Source organism: Dipteris shenzhenensis, chromosome 9 (genome assembly GCF_047967505.1).
Source record: "Dipteris shenzhenensis isolate YYH24624 ecotype China chromosome 9, Dip_SZ_1.0, whole genome shotgun sequence".
Taxonomy (NCBI): domain Eukaryota; kingdom Viridiplantae; phylum Streptophyta; class Polypodiopsida; order Gleicheniales; family Dipteridaceae; genus Dipteris; species Dipteris shenzhenensis.
Window position 1 is genome coordinate 31,343,713 of NC_141604.1, and position 19,432 is coordinate 31,363,144.

The following is a 19,432-nucleotide window of genomic DNA, read 5'->3' on the forward strand; positions in this document are numbered from 1 at the left end:
GAGCCTTGCATTTGTGAAGAAACTCAAATAGGAGCAAATCTGGAGACTTGTCCTCTTCTGGTTCCTTTTGTTTTGTGATGGAAGAATCAGCATTTTGCTCCAGTCTCTTCCTTTTGCCTATTCCAAAATTTATATACATTGAATTCTATATGCTGACATATGCAATCAGTGAATGCATAGGATATCACTAGAAAATTCCTTCATGAGCTCTCAGGACTCACCTGGTGATTGCTGTGGTCTAATAATAGCAGCAGAAAAGTCCAGCTTCCTCTTGAAAGGTGGGGCCTGGGAGTCAACTGTTCCAAAGCAAAAACATTTCTCATCATCAAGGAAGAATTCCACAGGGCCAAAGATAGCAAAACAATGAGGTAGAAGTGAGAACCAAAAGAGACACAGGAATTTGCAGGAAAACGCGATGGGGGACCATTTGGAAAATATAAAGCACTCTCCTCGCATTTTGTTGCAAATTCTCTAGTTCTGTTGATATGCATGTCAAATCAAACACTAGGTTCATCTCATTGATTCCTGGACATTTCTCATCATCAAGGAAGAATTCCACAGGGCCAAAGATAGCAAAACAATGAGGTAGAAGTGAGAACCAAAAGAGACAGGAATTTGTAGGAAAACGCGATGGGGGACCATTTGGAAAATATAAAGCACTCTCTTCGCATTTTGTTGCAAATTCTCCAGTTTTGTTGATATGCATGTCAAATCAAACACTAGGTTCAACTCATTGATTCCTGGACAGTATGAGTTGATATGCAAGAGAAAGGCTGGAGCTGGGTCGGTCACCCAATTGAGCTTAACCGACTATGACTAGTGGCTATATAAGAGTAAGCCCGTGAAGCCCATTTCATCACTGACTACAGCAACCCTGATTCCTTAGCATCCAACCTCCATCTTCTACTATTTTCAGCATGCCATAGAAGCTTCTTTCATAGGAGCACACAGTTGGGAGGTAGTGCCATCTATTGTATCAGTTCTACAGTAATCAAATTTTTGATTCTCCTGTTGGAATACTGAAAGCAAAGAGTAGAGTGGACACAAACTCAGAATACTTGCTTTTTTGCTTGTAGAATGAAGAAGAGTGAGGTCCTTAAGTAGGCACCTCATACAAGCTCACTGACATCACTGATGACCTCAGAGCTCTACAATCATCTCCTCAATCTGCTCCTAGATTCTCTCAATCATCCTATGTGGCTCTCCACCACCTAACTGTGCTTGTGGGCACCTAACTGTGCCTCTAGCACTCACACATAGAAACATAAGGCACCTCATACAAGCTCACTGACATCACTGATATTTTTTTCTTCCAGCTGCAAGCAATTGAAGAAACAACGTCTGTGGTGGCTGCCATTCTCCAAATAGTGAATTTCTTCTGTTGCTCAATACTCCCTGCCTGCTCCGCCATTGCCTGAGCCCTCTTAGGAGTAGATGGGCGACCTCAAGAGAAGATTTTGAGCCATTTTTCAGGTCATTTGGTTCAGTAACGAGGGAGAAATCGTCAAAACTCAGTTTCAGCCTGTAGTAACTCTCCCGGGCAAAAGTGCGCACCATTTCGTCCAACCTCTGTGCTGGACCTTCTTTGGTATATGAGCTTTCTTTTGCTTCAGAAAGCCCTCTTTTCCTTGCTTTGAAGAGTGAGCTACAAGCCCTCCAAGTTCAGCTTTTCAGTTTTGACAGTTTTGGACAAGTTTTTGAAGATGATGCTACATAAAATGCTACTCTAGCATTTCTGTTTTTTTGAAGCTTTCAATAACTTCAGTACAAGTGTGGATTCAGTTTTGTTTTGACTTGCTAGACCTGGTTTTGATTGGAAAGTGTTTATTTCACCCACTTCTATGAAGCATGTAAGAAGAAGCATCATTGTTTGAAATCTAGTCACTACTATTTGCTACATCAAGTGCTCATATTTTGGAAGTCTTTCAGTTATTTTTGCCTTGTAAGAGAGATAGACACTGCCCAATATCTGGGTTAGACCCTCTCATGGCTACCCTATTGAATCTAGAAAAGTTCAATGGAAAGGGCTTCCATACATGGCAGATGAAGGTGAAATTTGCATTGATGAGGGAGAACTTATGGGGACTTGTCAAACCTACTCCTACCGCTTCTTCTACAGCCTCCAATGCTGGAGAATCCTCAACACCGACACGACCAGCAAGGGATCCAGCTAGAGAAGAAAAATCATATGGTATGATTGCTCTTGCTCTAGGTGATGATTATATACACCATATCTCTGACTTGGAGTCTCCTTAGGAAGCTTGGCAGAAGCTAGACATGATTTTTGGTGCAAGCTCTCACATCTCTAAACTATCACTTAAAATCTCTTTCTTTGAATTAAAAATGGCAAGTGATACTACTTTAGCAGCTCATGTCAATTATATGCGGAGTCTTATGACTCAGTTAGCTTCTATCAACTCTCCTATCACTCCTGATGATGCTATGGCAGTGTTACTTAAGAGTATGCCTGAAAGTTTTGATCACATTGTTAGCACTTTGAAGAATCTTCCCAATCCTAAACTTGAAGGCATTATCTCTGCTCTCCAAGAAGAAGAAAGGCATATGGAGCTAAGGAAAGGCAATGACACTGCTTATGCTGTAAAAGTCAAGAAGGGCAAGTATACTCCTTGCAATCACTGTGGAAAGACAAATCACCTTTCAAAGGACTGCTTCAAAGTTAATCCATGCAAGCACTGTGGCAAGAACAACCATCATGAGAAGTTTTGCAGAGCCAAAGCAAAGACAGAAAATGCAAATCTACTTACAGTTAATGAGCCTCCACAAGATGAGGCATCCTTTGAAGATTATGCATTTTAAACACATCTCTATGTATGCTCCAGATCTCTCTTTTTATGTCAAGGTACTCAGCCTGGATAGTAATCCAAAATGAATGAAAATAAACTATTGTGTTTTGTGTGTTTTGTAAACACCTCTGGTCACCTTATGATGTAGGCCATGTGTATGTTTTGTTCCATGGTACCTCCTGCAGACATTGTGTGCATGTACATGCAGGGGAGATAACCATTGGAAGGTCTTTTTGTATCCCTTTTTGTTTACCTTACACCCCCAAGGGAACCCTTGCTAGCATGAGAACCTAGCCATAGATAGCACTCTCCTCGCATTTTGTTGCAAATTTCTAGGTTCTATTCAAATCCATCTCCAATCAAATTCCTGGGTGATTTACCACATTCTTGGACAATATCAATTGAATATGTAACAAGAAGGGAGCTGAGTGAAGACATTTGGACATCAGAAATCCAATGGATGGAAGAAATATATGTAAAAAAACATTGAAAACAATCTAGAATTCTGACATTTTTTTTCCTTTTCCATGCTGTTGGAGTTGCACTGGTGAATCTCCTGCTCTTTTTCTAGCTTGAACTCTGCACTCTAGGTAACCTGGAGATCTGGCAGTGGTAGTAGTCTTCAGGCAGGTTGCAGTCTGGATGGAGTGTGATGGGTAGGAAAGGATCAGAGAGAGAAGGAAAAGGAAGATGCGAGGGTCCTGGTAGGGATGAAAGATTGGGAGGCAGGGGAGGGAAGAGTGGTTGTGGAATTGATTATGAAATCATGAATGGCACAAGTTCCAAGGCATAAAGTGTACCTTTCACATGTGCCAAGTTTCAAACTCCAAGAGATTTGGGTCCCATCCACACGTGTGAAAAACGACTACATTCCACACGTGTGGGATTTAGTAGCTGCCTTATTTGTATTTTGCACTTATCTTTTCCCTCCTGTCTAATCTATCTTGTCTCAGCCCTCTTGCCCTCCGATCTCAGCTCTCTTGCCTCCCTACCTCCCTACTCTGCAACATCAGCATCCTAACCAGCAGCACAGGTTCATCCCCAGCACAGGGTACTCATCAGCAGCACAGCACACCCACAGATAGATTTCAGGTCAGTATTAATGGGTTCTTCCCTCAGTCTCTGCAATCTTCTTGCCTACCATAGAAACAATCCATCCTGCATGGAAATGCATAGACTCAGTCCATATTTTATTTAGTTGTAAAGACAGAGAAATCACTGTAGGAATGCAGATCTTCAAGTGTGATAATTGCATGTGAGGGTAAAACTGTACTTATGGGTTCTTCCTTCAGTTTGTGCACACTTCTTGCCTTCCATAGACTCAATCCATCCTACATGGACATGTAAACACCTTCAAATGACTGAAGGCATATTCTAGCATGCTGCCTCATGAATTTGCAGGAAAACATGAGGAGAAGGCCTTAGGAATTTCAAACAGCCGAAATCGCGTTTTGTTGCAAATATTGAAATGTTGCTTTATCCACCCCTGTCATTCTGGTTTTGTGACTTCCATAGTTATCCATGGCTGTACTCTTCTTGCATAAACTCCATTCATATTGTATTTAGTTGTAAAGACAGAGAAATCACTGTAGGAATGCACCAGCATGTCACTTCAGGTATTTGCAGGAAAACATGATTTGGACCTGCTGTTAGGAATTTCAAACTCTCCATATCGCATTTTATTGCAAAATTTTCAATGTTGCTTCATCCACCCCTGTGATTGCCTTTTTGTGTCATACCATGTTCTCCATGGCTGTAATCTTTTTCCATTGCTTTGTATGCAGTTTGTCAGAGTGATGGCAAGAACCAAGTCAACTGCAAGGAAAGCTGGCAAAGGGCCAGGGCTTGCAGCAACAGTAGCTGGGGCAGGTACCAAGAAATTTAGTGTGCCTCCAAAGGAAAGAGCTGCACATGGCAGGAAGGGTAAGCCAATGAGCCTGCTCTAGCAAAAGGCCAAGAGATTGAATCATGGTGCAGGTGTGCTAAGGGAGATCAGGAAGCAATAGAAAGCTATAGGCTTTGCAATTCCCAAGGCACCTTTTCAAAGACTGGTGTAAGAAATATGTGATAGTTAGCACCTTGGGTTTAGGTGGAACAGGACTGCCATTCTTTCCTTACAGGAAATGGCATAGGATTACTTGGAAAAATATTTTGAAGATGCAATGCTGGTAGCAGCCCATGCTCACAGGGTGACTGTGATGGCCAAAGACTTCAACACTTTGTCCAGAGTGAGATGGAGGTATGACAAGCTTGTTCATCCTGTGGAATGGCAGGACATAAAGATGAGAGACATATTATTAATTCTACCTACAAGGAAGTTGAAGGTAGATGAGGTTAAGGTTGTTGAAGTAACCCACTCAAAGAACACAAGAGGGAAGGCTGCTTATGAGGAGTCACTGAAGCAGCAAATAAAAGAAACAAAATCTGTTATAGATGTGGAGACTGGAAAGAGGGAGTTGCAGATACATAGAAGGTTGCAGGAGCTGGGCCCTAATATAGTTGTCCATATTGAGGATGAATATTCAGTGAATGATTTTGACTTGACAAAACCATGCTTGGCAGCATTGGCTCATAAGAATGAGTATTGCTCAGATACTATCATTCTTGCAATGCCCTAGTAAGTGTCTATTATTTTACATTTTTTGCAAAACAATCCTCCTTGTACCTCCTTTATACCCTACCCTAATTATTTTTTGGTCCTATACAGCATGATGAGAAGTTGGCTTCACCCCTCTGTACAGCATACAGTCCATATTATTGATCCTGCCATTTCTTCTAAGTTAAGAGATGCAAAGGAAACTCCCATCGGTATTTCCAACTGGTTCAGACACTGCAATTTTGAAGTTATCGATGTTTTGCTACTTCCATACCATAACAGGTATGTGGGTGACTGCTTCTTTTAAGATTCTTCTTTAAGATTGAGAACTCTTGTAGCCTTTGATTTCCTAATGCTTTTTTCCTTACGCAGTGACCATTGGAGTTTTTTTTCTATTGACATCCAGCAGAAGCAATGCTTTATATTCAACTCTCTTAAAAACACACACAGAGAGCTAAAATTGTAAGTGTTGTGTGTGCTTTTTGAACTTAAAACTTCATTATTTTGATATCATACTAACTAAATTATATGTATTGCAGTTGTATTAGAAGGCTTCTAGATGCATTGGATCACTATCCTCCTAATGTCTCTCTTTTGGATTCAATAGAGCCAATAAATCTAGAGGTAAAAAGTCGTTCCCTCTACTGATGTCTATTTCATGCTATGCCTTTGAACTTATTGAATAATTTTATTGTGTTCAGATGTTAACAGTTTCTAACATATCTTTCCATTTGTACAGACACCACAACAAGATGATTCAAGTAGCTGCAGATGGAGAGTGCTGATCAGTGCCAAATATCTACTTTCAAGCTATTTTGAGAAAGAACAGCCGGACCTTGTAAGAAAAAATAATTTTCATTTAGCTTGAAGATAATTGATAGTGATACAAAGTGTTCTAAAACATCATATGCCATTGCAGATGACAGAAGATAGCTTCAGCTCAAACTATGTATATAATTTCAGAGCTCATACAATTTGGAAGTTTTTGAGCTATGCCTCCCCCAAACTTATTGTACCAGCTACTGTCGAGTTGGGTGAGAGCTCTAAAGTACAAGAAGGTGTCATACACCTTGATGCCACAGATGAAGCTGATGTGGTGCCACAGGAATAAGGACCTAGTGCTGATGAGGAGAAGCCACAGGAGCAAGGACCTGCTGCTGATGTTGTTGAGGAGAAGATGGAGCAGCAGCAAACAGATGCTCCTGGGGCAGTAGAGGAGACAATGGAGCAGCACCAACATACTGTACAGGACAGGATGGAGCAGCAAAAAATAGATTCTCCAAAAAATGATGATAGGGAGAGCTTGGACCATGTAGAGCAACCTCTGGATGAAGCTGTACATAAATAGAAAATGGATGTCAGGAATATGTTCTACATGTACAACTAAACACTTCTGTACAAAATTTTACTTGATTGAATACAAAACCTTTGTTTATGGAGTCTGTGTTATCTCAATTTTCAAATTTTCAATGTCTTTGCATTTTATTGAGCTCTCTCTTCTTTTGAGCACCTGCAAAAAAGCAATATGAATCAATAGGGTAAAGTAAACTAATAGCAGTGCTTAATGAGACTAGGATAAATCAGATGGTGTACCTTTTTATTGTTGTAGATAAATAAAAAGTCGTTTGAAATAGAACCTTCTGTCTCAAACAGAATGTCATTGCACAATTGAGCTAGGGAGCAACATTCTCTTAATGAGATATTAACTAGCACATCACCATTCTCAACAACATCAATATCAAGAAGTTTACTTTCTGCACCAAAAGAATCTTCATCTTGATCCATTGGGACTAGTTTTGTGCCTAGCATTCAACTGCGCTTATAATAAAAAGAAAAAATAAAATTTTGTGATGCAACCATGTACTTCAGTTGCATAGAAGGTTGGACAACCTCACAAAACACTGAACTACATGTCTTCTTATCCCAACCTTTATCCAAAAATTGTGGCATGCATGCCGAACTTGTTGCTTTAACTGTGAACATTGTTTTTGAAACCTTCACTGGAAAGGTATTAAACAAGTCCACAAAAACTATGAGAGGCATGCATAAAGAAATTTTTATTATCCTTGTGGCAATATTGGGCCTCAGAGCTTTCTGTACTTCTTTGAAAAGCTTGGCCCTATATGCCTCTATAACACTAGAATGTGGGTGAGGCCAATCCACCTTAATATCGTGTAACGAAACATTCACACTAGACATTTCAACTATTGGAATGCACACTAAATCTTGGAATGCACTACGCCTTAGAATGTACACATTAAGTACACTATGCCTTATAATGTTCACACTACTCCATTGCGGAATAGAATGTACACACTAAGGTATATCTAAGTCCTAGAATGTACACACTATCCCATTGCGAAAAAGAATGTACACAATAAGGAATCTTAATATCGTGGAACAAAACATATATACTAGACATATTAACTCTTTAAATGCACATTAAACATTGCGAGAAAACTTAGTTTAAAGATCATGCCATGCAAAATGGCATAATGTTATAGTACTTTCTCCACCTGTAATTTTGAAAGAGTAAATTAGGTATTGCATTCTAAATCTCAGGAGAAAAGTTTAATAATGGGGCTCTATCTTAAATTAGTTCAAAGAGATAAAATAAAGTTAGATGCTTTTCAAGAAGAAATAGAAAAAAATACTATGACAAATGAAAGCTCAAAGGAAAAGTAATATAGTGGGCTCTTTCTTAATTAAAAATTAAAGCATAAGCAAAGATTAAATGCTTTTAAAAAAGAAATAGTAAAGCATGCTACCAAAAATAAAACAATTAAAAACTACACATTCAATATTTTATTTGTTTAAAAAGACTTAAGCTAAACATTGCATAAGAATATATACATATCTTTCTCTAAAAGAAGTAGTAAACGCAAAATAAATGCAGTAAAGGAAATGCCCGCATGCCTGGTAAAAGAAGTAGGCTCAAAAGGAAAGATACACTCTCAAAGCAAGTACTGGAGCTCAAACCCACCTGACACAAACATGTGGACCATGTGATTGCATCATCAAAATAATGATTTCACAACAAAGAGTGAATTAAATCTCTCTCTCTCTCTCTCTCTCTCTCTCTCTCAATTACCATTGCTATAATGCTTTTGGATGATGCAGAGCCCACTAAACACAATTTGAATTTTAAAAAAAATACTATGGGCCACCTTTGACTATGGAAGGGTCGACTGTGCATGACTTGATAGACTATAAGTCCTCTTTGACATCTCTCATATAGCTCTGACGTGCGTGCACCGCAAAGGTATCTAGGATACTCAAATTGTACTGTTTTAAAACGATTGGCTTTGAGGGCAAATCCAAAATGGTAAGTCACCACTACTCTTGGATGCAAAAGTCTTTGGAGTCTGAATTATATTATTGTCGCCCGACACAGTTGAGATTTTGAGAATACCGTCTGACTTCTAAACCTTATCCTTGACATTTTGAAGGAGCAATCTCTTTATAGTTCATGATGCTTCATATAGCTTTATATACATTGTACACCTTAGAATGTTCACACTACTCCATTGTGGAATAGAATGTACACACTAAGGTGTATTAAAGCCCTAGAATGTTCACACTATTCCATTGCAGAATAGAATGTTCACACTATTCCATTGCAGAATAGAATGTACACACTAAGGTATCTTAATATCATGCAATGAAACAATCATTCGAGACATTTTAACTCTTGGAATGCACATGAAACCTTGGAATGCTCAAACTATGAAGCAAAATCAGTGGAGTTGGATCTGTTGCCAAAAGCATGATAAGCACAATATGAAGAAGAGGCACTATGAGAAGATGGTTTAGTCTCACCCTCTATTAGAGGATGTTTGAGAAGTTTGTACACATACTCCATATTAAGAAACTTAGCAGACCTACAAATAAGTTCAAGGATGGGACAATGCTTGTGGTCAAGTTGAGCTTGCGAGTGATGATGCAAAGCAAAGCGCTAAGGATTGCACTAACTACGATCCCATCTCCTACGGGCACTCGCTATTGCCATAAGCAGCTTTGTTGCTGTCGTTTGAACATAAATTGAGACCACCAAGCACGGATTTCAGTGGATTAAGTACACTAACCCTTAGGATGTTCACACTACTCCATTGCGGAATAGAATGTACACACAAAGGTATATCTAAGCCTTATAATGTACATACTATTCCATTGCGGAAAAAAATGTATACACCAAGGAATCTTAATATCGTGGAACAAAACATACATACTAGACATATTAACTCTTCAAATGCACATTAAACATTGAGAGAAAACTTAGTTTAAAGATCACGCCATGCAAAATGGCATAAAGTTAAAGTACTTTCTCTACTTGTAATTTTGAAAGAGTGAAATATATAGGCTCCACATAGATATAATTCTCTCCCTCTCCCTCTCCCTCTCGCTCCTTCTTTCTCTTTCTCTCTCCCCCTAGCATAAAGTTAAAGTACTTTCTCCATCCATGCTTTTATAAGAGTGCACAAGGTAATGCGTTTTAAATCTCAAGTAAAAAGTTCAATAATGGGGTCCTTTGTTTAGTGAGTTCAAAGAGATAAATAAAGTTAAATCTGTTCTAAATCTCAAGCAAAAAGTTTAATAATGGGGTCCTTTATGCTATTTAAAATCAGTCTCAATATCACTCTAAAATAGTATGATTTTGAATGTCTACATTATATGTAATTTCAAGAGAGAGTTTAGTTCAAAGATCATGCATACCATGCAAAACGAAATAATAATGATGATACTAGAATAGTAGGATATTGAATTTCCACATTATATATCATATCAATAAAAAACTTAATTGAAAGATCATGTCATGCAAAATGAATCAATAATAAAATGTAAAGTTTATAGAATATATTTTAAAAAGACATAGTTTGCACATAGAGGTAATTTTCACCCTCTCCCCCCTCCCTCTTTCTCTCTCCAGAGAGATAGTATGATATTGAATTTCCACATTATATATCATATCATTTAAAAACTTAGTTGAAAGGTCATGTCATGCAAAATGAATCAATAATAAAATGTAAAATTTATAGAATATATTTTAAAAAGACATAGTTTGCACATAGAGGTAATTCTCTCCCTCTCCCCCTCCCTCCCTCTTTCTCTCTCTCTCTCTCCCTCTAGCATAAAGTTAAAGTATTGTTAAGAATGGGGTCCTTTCTTTAGTGAGTACAAAGAGAAGTTAAATGCTTTTAAAAAGAAATAGGAAAATATGCTATTTAAAATCAAAATCATAAGTAAAGTTTTAATACATTTTTATTAAAAAATAGTAAAGTATGCTACACAAAAAACTTTATACTTCATATTTTTTGTGTTCAAAGGGACTTAATTTGCACATAGCATAGGAATATATACACACCTTTTAAAAAACAAAAAGTAGCAAATGGAAAATAAATGGAGTAGGGAAATTGTTTACATACCTAGTAAGAGAAGCGAGCTCAAAGGGGAAAAACGCTCTCGAAGCAAGTACTAGAGGTAAGATCACACCTAACTCAAACATGTTCATGTAATTGCATCATTAGAATAATCATGAAAAAGAGTCGGAGTAAAAAAAACTTTTCTCTAACTCGAACCTAACAATCTAGAAAAAGAGTTCATAATAGTTATCTACCGTGTAGCATTAATGTTTAAAATGGAGTATACAAAACACCTAAAAATAAGGCATCATGATTAACATGCAAAACATAATTAAAAACAATACATGATGCCACAACAAATTCAATCTTATTCCATCATAATGGAATGTAAAGATAATTGGTCAAATGTGATAAGCATACAATTGACTCGTGTCTAAAGAACTCCAAACAAATTGATGAAGTGCTTAATATTGGATAATGCACTGTAAAATCATGTCCACAAAAATTATAGCAGATTTCAAATTGAGAGGTGACAATGGCCAAAAATAAACAAACGAAGAATAGCTGTCCAGATAAAATTACAAGTCTAACAAGTCTAACAAATAAAGTAACCAAAATCTTTCATCAGATTTCCCTCGATGGTTGAAAATGACAGCTGTATATATAAAAATTGAGGCCTTTGCTGAAATGCAAAACAATGCATAGAGCTTAGGAGCAATTGAAATGACTGTGGGCAGCACAAGCGATAAGAACTAACTCTGCTGCTTCAGAAGCTAGAGCCTAGTGGCCAATCTACTATAGCGTCAACAGAGGCGTCCCTCAACGGCTATGGGATCTATCACAAAATGGCAAAGTGTGCGTTTAGATCTGATCAGAATCGGAGATGGAACGGGAATACGGAGGCTACGATGAATGGAATCATGTTACAGGTCACACGAAGATGAAACTGGCGAGTTGGACATGGCCGAATTCTCTTGATACAACACCATTGCCTGCGAAGGAACTTTCATCAGATTTCCCTCAATGATTTCCTCTTTCGGCGTGCCGGGGCTTTTGAGGCCAATGGCAAGCTCGAGCTTGCTCTACAAGACGTGGAAACGGTGCTGGAGGGGGAGAAGAACCATCGCGAATCCCTCTAGCTGGGGAAAAAGCTTCGTGCTACTATTAGGAATCGTGAGGAAGCCCAGCAGGATTCCCAAGCGAGGCCTGCTACTACTGCTGGTGCATCTTCTCCTACAGCATTGGGGACTTCCGTCGTGGCTGGCAGAGGGCCTTGTCTACCTGCTAGACCATTGTCCAAGACGAAGGGAGGCCTTCAGGAGGGTTGTCACAGAATTATCTCCAGGAGGCAAAAGTCCAAAGCTCAAAGGCTGGAACCCCAGCAAATTTGAGGCCGTTGAAGTTGATTTATGATCATGACATTAGATTATCACAGATACTTACCAGTTGCAAGTTTGGCCATCTGAGGAGCTGGTAAGGAATAGATTTCCTTCGTCGAAGGCAGTTTTATTAAAGTATAAGCATATGGACGGTGATCTCGTTACAATAACTTGCACAAGGGAGCTCAAGCTTGCAGAAGCAGCTGCTGCGTCTGAAGCTTCATGAAAAAACCTCGCACCTGCAGGTTCATCAGTCGCACAGGGTGCAATTCATAGGAACGATGCAGTAGTATTAAAGATGATGCACCTATTTCTAATCGTTTCATGGAAGAACTCTGATATCTCTCCTGTTGACCGTGTTACAATTGCGCATGAAATGTCTCCAATTTCACCTCCTCCGATCGAAGTCGGTGAAGATTTCAGTTTCAGAATAAGCTCAAAATTTCCCGGTGAAATAGTTTTAGCTCCCCTGTTGGCGACATCGACTCAAAGTCCCCCTCAACGTCTCCATTTCGGAAGGCTTCAAGTTCTCCAAAGGTTTCATGTTGTCCAAAACACAAAGAGATGCCATCCTCCATCGTCATGTGCAAATTGATCTTCCAAATGGTAGGGCGAAAGCTTCTTCGCGACCCGAACACTTACGCAAGTTTACTTGGCCTCATCTGGTCACTGATTGCGTTCAAGTGAGGTCAGAGCGTTTACTTTATGAACTTTATTTGAAATGAAATTCCCGGTTGATCACACCGTTCACAATCAGTAGCACAAATCTACCATCAAATCATCTGCTTTGACGCCATTAAACCTTGACAATATGCACCACGGTACAGACGAGTCTCCTGTTGCTGGAGACACAAAGGCTGATGACCCCAATGTAGGTAGTAAGATTCGTTTTGCTGTAAGTACAGACAAGCGGGAAGCCGAGCAAGTGAATAGTAAACAGATATAGATCGCCGAATGGCTGTTAGACTTTGCGCATGTTTTCCGGATGCATTTAAGTGGCAGCTCTAGCGTTTTTCAATTGTGTGTGCAGCAAGAAAGCGGATGCCTCTTAATGATAACAACAACAAATTTGACTTTCTTGATAGCCTCCGAATTGCGTTTGATTGGGCACAGGCTCAATATGATTTAGCTACGAGGAGGCTTTACGGGTGAAGACAGACTTTTGTGATTTCGAGGTGCAAACTCGCGAAAGCATGCGGAAGACACAAACACAAGAGTCTGACAAACTTTACAACGAAAAGCTTTTGAATGTGAAAAACAATTCAACGTAGAGATTAAATATATATATACTCGTATCACGAAGTCTCCAGATCGTGACGACGCCGTAGCGCAGTAAATTCCTCACAAAAGGTAGAGAGTCGTTATTGCTGTTGAAGCTGCCGAAACACCTCGTTACTTAGAATGAACAAGGTGAATGATATTCAATCATTCATAAACATCAAAAAACTCAAACAAATAGGAGTCCACTGAAAATCTGAATGATATTCATTCATAAACATCAAAAACCTTAAACAAATAGGAATCCACTGAAAATTGTGTGAAGCAAGGGGAGAGAGACAGAGAAAGAAGAAAGGTGAGAGAGAGAGAGAAAGAAGAAAGGTGAGAGAGAGAGAGAAAGGTGAGAGAGAGAGAGAGAGAAAGTCAACCACTTTAAAGTTTGCATTCAAGTCCAATGAAGTAGAGCCAATAGGAAAAATGCACTTTCAAAAATTCAAGAAATACCTAATTTCTGCTTTGCCAAAATCTGATCGTTGCTAAGGCTACCCTGAGGGCAGACCAAAAAGAAGATGAAACATACGCTTTTGGGTTGAATGTGAATCGCATGCAGACAACTAAATTGACACATCTTCCAGCATACTCGAGTCTCACCAAATACATGGTTGCCAAGCTGATTTCAAAAGGCATCTACATCGTTGCTATAGCCTGAGCACTCTCATTTTTGGCCTAGTAATGGAAATAACATGTGTAGACCAAGGGGTTAAAATGTGTGGGTGTGTCCTTAGTTCACAAAGCTGAGGATTCTATCTTGGTCACCTTTTGTGGGGGCCCTGTTGGCACTTTCAATTTACATTTAATATAAAAACCTTGTTTCAACATCTTTTTGGCTAAATTTACCTAAGGATAACACATGTTGCATCGAGGCAGCCATTCGTCGTGCAAGGCTTATGGGGCGATGTTATCTCGATCGTAATGGAGAACCCCATTAACCGAGGAATTGACGAACTTTCCTTTCATGGTTGCAACTAGTTGGCCCTATCTCAAGGCATCTGTCCTTTTGGCTGTGTCCAAATTTATAAACAAGTTAGTCTTCCAAAATAAGACAGTTACAATTTAGGGAAGGCAACGATCTTGTCCCTACTTGGGGAGTTTATAAACTTGATTTTATTAACCAATGATTACCAAGGGAGTATGAGTAATTACATAAAGCTTCCAAGTCAAGTAATTATCAACATTATAATGCAATGCAATAAGCAAAATAACAATCTTGAGGCGATCACTCTATTAAAAACCATGTCACATGTGCGAGCAAGCATATATTTAAAATACCCCTATACTTAAAAAATCTTTTTTTTAATATAATTGTTTCCCCCTCTTTCGTATGTATTGCATGTTATACTTTTGAATTTAAAAGTCCAATTTGCAGATGTACATACCATAATTATATTAGATACGTATTTAAAAAACCCCCTCCTATCCTATTTGGCTAGAAAGACCTACAAATTCCCCTTCCTTTAGCGGACCTACTACGCTACGTGTTATACATAGTAACTACCTCAAAATAGTAATCAACTTATGGAAATCTTTAGCTTGATTAATGGTCAAGTATCCATTGTACTATGTTGGGGATTCTATAAATAGAAAATTCTACTGCCATCTTTACTAACTAAGAATACAAGTAGTTAGCTAAGGTGATCAAGTTAAGCAATAAACAAATTACCTTGTAAAAAATTCAAGGAGAAAGAATATCTCATCAATGCATGGCAACCAATATGATCAAGAATAACTCATGACTAAACAAGGGGCATATATCTAGGCTTACTATGAGTAACATGCCTAAATTAAATTTCCAATTTTCTGTGTGTGTGTGTGTGCATTTCAAGACATATGCTACTCCGCCTCAGCAGAGTCAAATTCTGATACCGTACTTAGGTGAGTAGGTTATTCGATCGATTCTCTCCCGAAGAATCGATCGCAATTGGATGACTTGGCATTGCATATTAGAACCCATCGAAGCGTAGTTTGCATCTACTTGTCGTCAACCAGAGATTGATAAGAAGCATCAGAAAAAACAAATGAGAAGTGATTTCTCAGGATTTTTGGACCACGCTTTCGATAAACCAAAATTTTTAGCTTTGCTAGCATGGATTCGCCGATCTATCTCTTGTTGAAAATATCCCTGATCCCATTGGTAACAGGTGGGCAACTATCATCCACGTACGATCCATACTGGATCTAACCAACTGTCCATCTAACCCCCCCACATTCTCGATAGTTCATCTTTGCCCCAGTAGAGTCTCTTAGTGGCATGTTCAAGTTCTCCTACCCATTCCTGGGGAAGAGTTAGCCACTAGTTCACGTAAGAGATACTATCACTACCGCCTAGACAATTAGGCACCCACCATTGAAAGACCTACTTAGATCTCCTCGAATCTCGAGATTTTGAGTCCTAGCCTCACTTGAGAAAGAAGCAGAAGGTGTTTCCTATTCGATACCTAATACTTCATATCGTCCCATGTCTTCTTCAAGGATTTGAGGGATTGTCAGTCCCCTAAAGAGGATTTCAAGTCCCCTGTCTTCTTTAAGGATTTGAAGTCCTCTTCAAGGATTTCCCATCCCCTAAAAAGGATTTCAAGTCCCCTGTCTTCTTTTTCCATCTTAGTCTTATCAATCAAGACAGTACGTGACAAGATAATTTTTACATGGAGGGACTAAATTTATAAAATTATAAATACCGAATGATATTGAAGGAGCTCCACTCACCTGCATCCATCCACAACAAGGGCAAGTTAGAACAAGAACCCTTATTTATGGGACTATAGGCTTCAATGTGCAGGTCCACTTGTTATCAATGTCACAATATCATAGGTTATTCTAATATAGCAAATTGAATCAACCTTGGATGGTGGTGCACCGTGTGACACCTCAACATTTGAGTCACAAGCATTCAGATGCTCCATGTGTACGGTGTGATTTTTTCACACTTTTTGAAACACATTTTTACAATTTATCCCAGGTAGGGATTTTAGTCTTGAATGATATGGAGAAAGTTTTATCTCCATTGAAGCTTTAATCAAGATCTTTATAGAGACCAAGGATCTAGTCATATAGATTACCATTTAATGACATATAGCAATATACATCCAGTGGTACTGATTCATGTCTATAGGAATATGTCAATAATATGCCTAGTGAAAAAATCATCATACCTTTAGAATATGAAACAACAAGGCTAGGCCTTCAGGCCAGAAGTAAAGTATGACTTTCCTAAGTCTCCACCAACTCACATCTAGGATCCAAGTGAATCCATGATTATTTTCCATTTTTGGAACAAGAAAATGTCATTTATGTATATACACACGAAAAAATGGTAGGTGTTTAGGAACTATATTGGCATTATACTCACTATTACCATGCTTTAAGTGGTGTAAAGCATTGAGTGTTCCACCCTATCATTAGTGTAAAAATTCATGCTATTTGAGATGGTAGTTACCTCTTATTGGCTTGAGTGCTCAAACCAAGGTTCGGAAATCCGATTATAGTAAGCGTACTTGACGTGTGAGCATCAATTTTGTCCACCAACTGGCCCTTATAAAGCATCACCAGGGTCCAAACAATAATGATAATCGATGGTAGATCATTAGTTTACTAGATCATGAGATCACATACAACCATAAAAGTGTTAAGTAAAGATTCGAAAAGGAACTCCTATTGGTCTCTAGATTACCTCATATAGTCAACAGTTGTGTTTGATAAACATGCACGTTGTTTGCCTTACTATGATAATCTGTGGCTAGTCATGTGTCAACTCCCGTGTGATCTGTTAGATTGTATGCTAGCAATAGTAACCGGCTTTGGTTGCGCAGATTCTAGCAGCTACAAGCAAAGGCTTAAAATCATCTTTAAATGCCCATCCAAATAACCACAAAGACCGAGCAAGTGATGCATCACCTTGAAAAGAGGCATTCCCAACCCATGAAACTCCAATAGAAACTTCTTTCCAACATCCTATAAGTTTGGTAAGCATTTCAAAATGTGGTATTTTGATGGGGAAATCACATAATACAAAATCTTGCCATGGACCTATCACACCTTGAGGTCCATTATTACTAATCCAATTTCTTGCAAGAATTGCCCATGGCTGATAACAACCCAGTCTCAGTAGCCACTTAGAACAGATCCTCTTACATTTGTGGTTCATTCCTTCAGTTCCTAGTCCTCTATCTTTCCTCTCAGCAACTAGTAGGTTCCAATCAAAAGCATGCCATTGGTTCCTTCGAACAAAATCTCTTATAACCGTATTAATTCTTTTAAGCACTTTAGCAAAGAAAGGGTAAATTGAGAGAGCATATATTGCTCCCAAAGGTAGTACATACTTCACAACAATAGACCTTCTCGTAAAGAATAGCTTGGCATTTTCACATCTACTAAACTTTTCTAGAATTCTTTGAACGAACCAGTCAAACTTATCCTTATGTGACACTCCAAAGCCAACTGGGCATCCCAAGTATCTGATTACTTCACCGTCCTTATACCATTTGAAAGGGAAATTAGTTGACCACCCAAAGATCTTCCCAACCCAACCACAATATGATGGTGTTTAATGCGTGACTCTGAAACCATAGCAACTTCTTCAAATACTACAAGAAATCTACTTGAATTCTTTTCTTTCCTAGCTAAGACACTTGTATCGTCGTCAGCAAAAAATTGAGTGCAAATGTGAATTATTTTGGTGGAGTAGAATAGGGATTTTCTAGCCCCATTCACCATAACTTAACATAACAGGGATCATATATGTATAACAAGAACCCTCAAGGGGCATGAACATATATAATGCTCTAAGGCATGAATATAAAAATTTCCCTCAAGGGCATGAAGGTATAAGGCCAACAGATCAACTACAAGAAATCCCAAAGAGGGTATACAACAAAAGAGATAAATCACTAGTTCCAATCTAGAGCCCTCATTGATCTCCTCAATTTCAGAGGCCTAGCCTATCTCATCCTCACCTCCACCTTCACTGACACTAGATCCCTTACTGGCTTAGATCCCTCACTCACACTAGATCCCTCACCCAATCTAGATGTCTCATCCTCCCTAGTGCTACGTAGAGGATGAAAGATAGGTCATAGAAACTCTATATCATAAATGTGCTCCATAGAGGACACATCATGGAAGCTCTAGGTCTCTCACCTACTTTATATCCCTCACCCTCTCCAATATTTAAATAGTTCATTGTCATAGACAATCACATCTTTGACATGATACGATATCCTCTATCATCCTTTATGATTAGTCTCATGTCATCCATGAAATACACAGGGCCTTTGCAACAAGGCATCCAAAATAGTGTCCTTGATAATGTAATTGGTGTGGTTAATGGCTCTAGGTTGCTCTTGGGGTGGTGTGCGCGATGGTCTTGGGGACTTTGTGCACAAAAATCTCAAGGTCATTATGGGTGATGGGATGGGGGTGGGTGATTATCTTGGTAGTGGCATGGCCATCCCTCATGGGCTCACACAACCTCAACATCCCCTCCACAAGAAGTTCCCTCTCCATGGGTCCTAGTCATCCTCTCTTCCTCTAAGATGATCATATGGAGTGCCCTTGGATAAAGTCTCAAATGGCCACATCTGAGGGTGGCAACTAGAGTCCCATGACATCAATTCCCTAGTGCCTATGTGAGTTGATAGCATAGCTTACTACTGTACTAAAAGCTTACTATAGAACACAATAAGTTGCTCAAGTCTCATCTAAAATGCACAAGACTAAATAGTTCAAGAGAAGGCCTTTGACCCAGATGACCTACGGGACAACACCTATACATGCAAAAACAAAGACCTACATTAGCGTGTCTTTTGAGTGACAAAAACTTGACATGAGTCAAAGCATATAGGCAAGAAAGAGAATAAACACCTTTTGCCAAAAGAGAGGATTTGAAAAGCCACCCTAAATGGTGATAAACAAATAAATTGAGATACCTACAAAAGCAACATAGGAACATCCTTTGATTTGTATAATACAAAGAATAAGGGAGAAGTATAGAAGACAATGTAAGTCACTGATTGAAAGGAA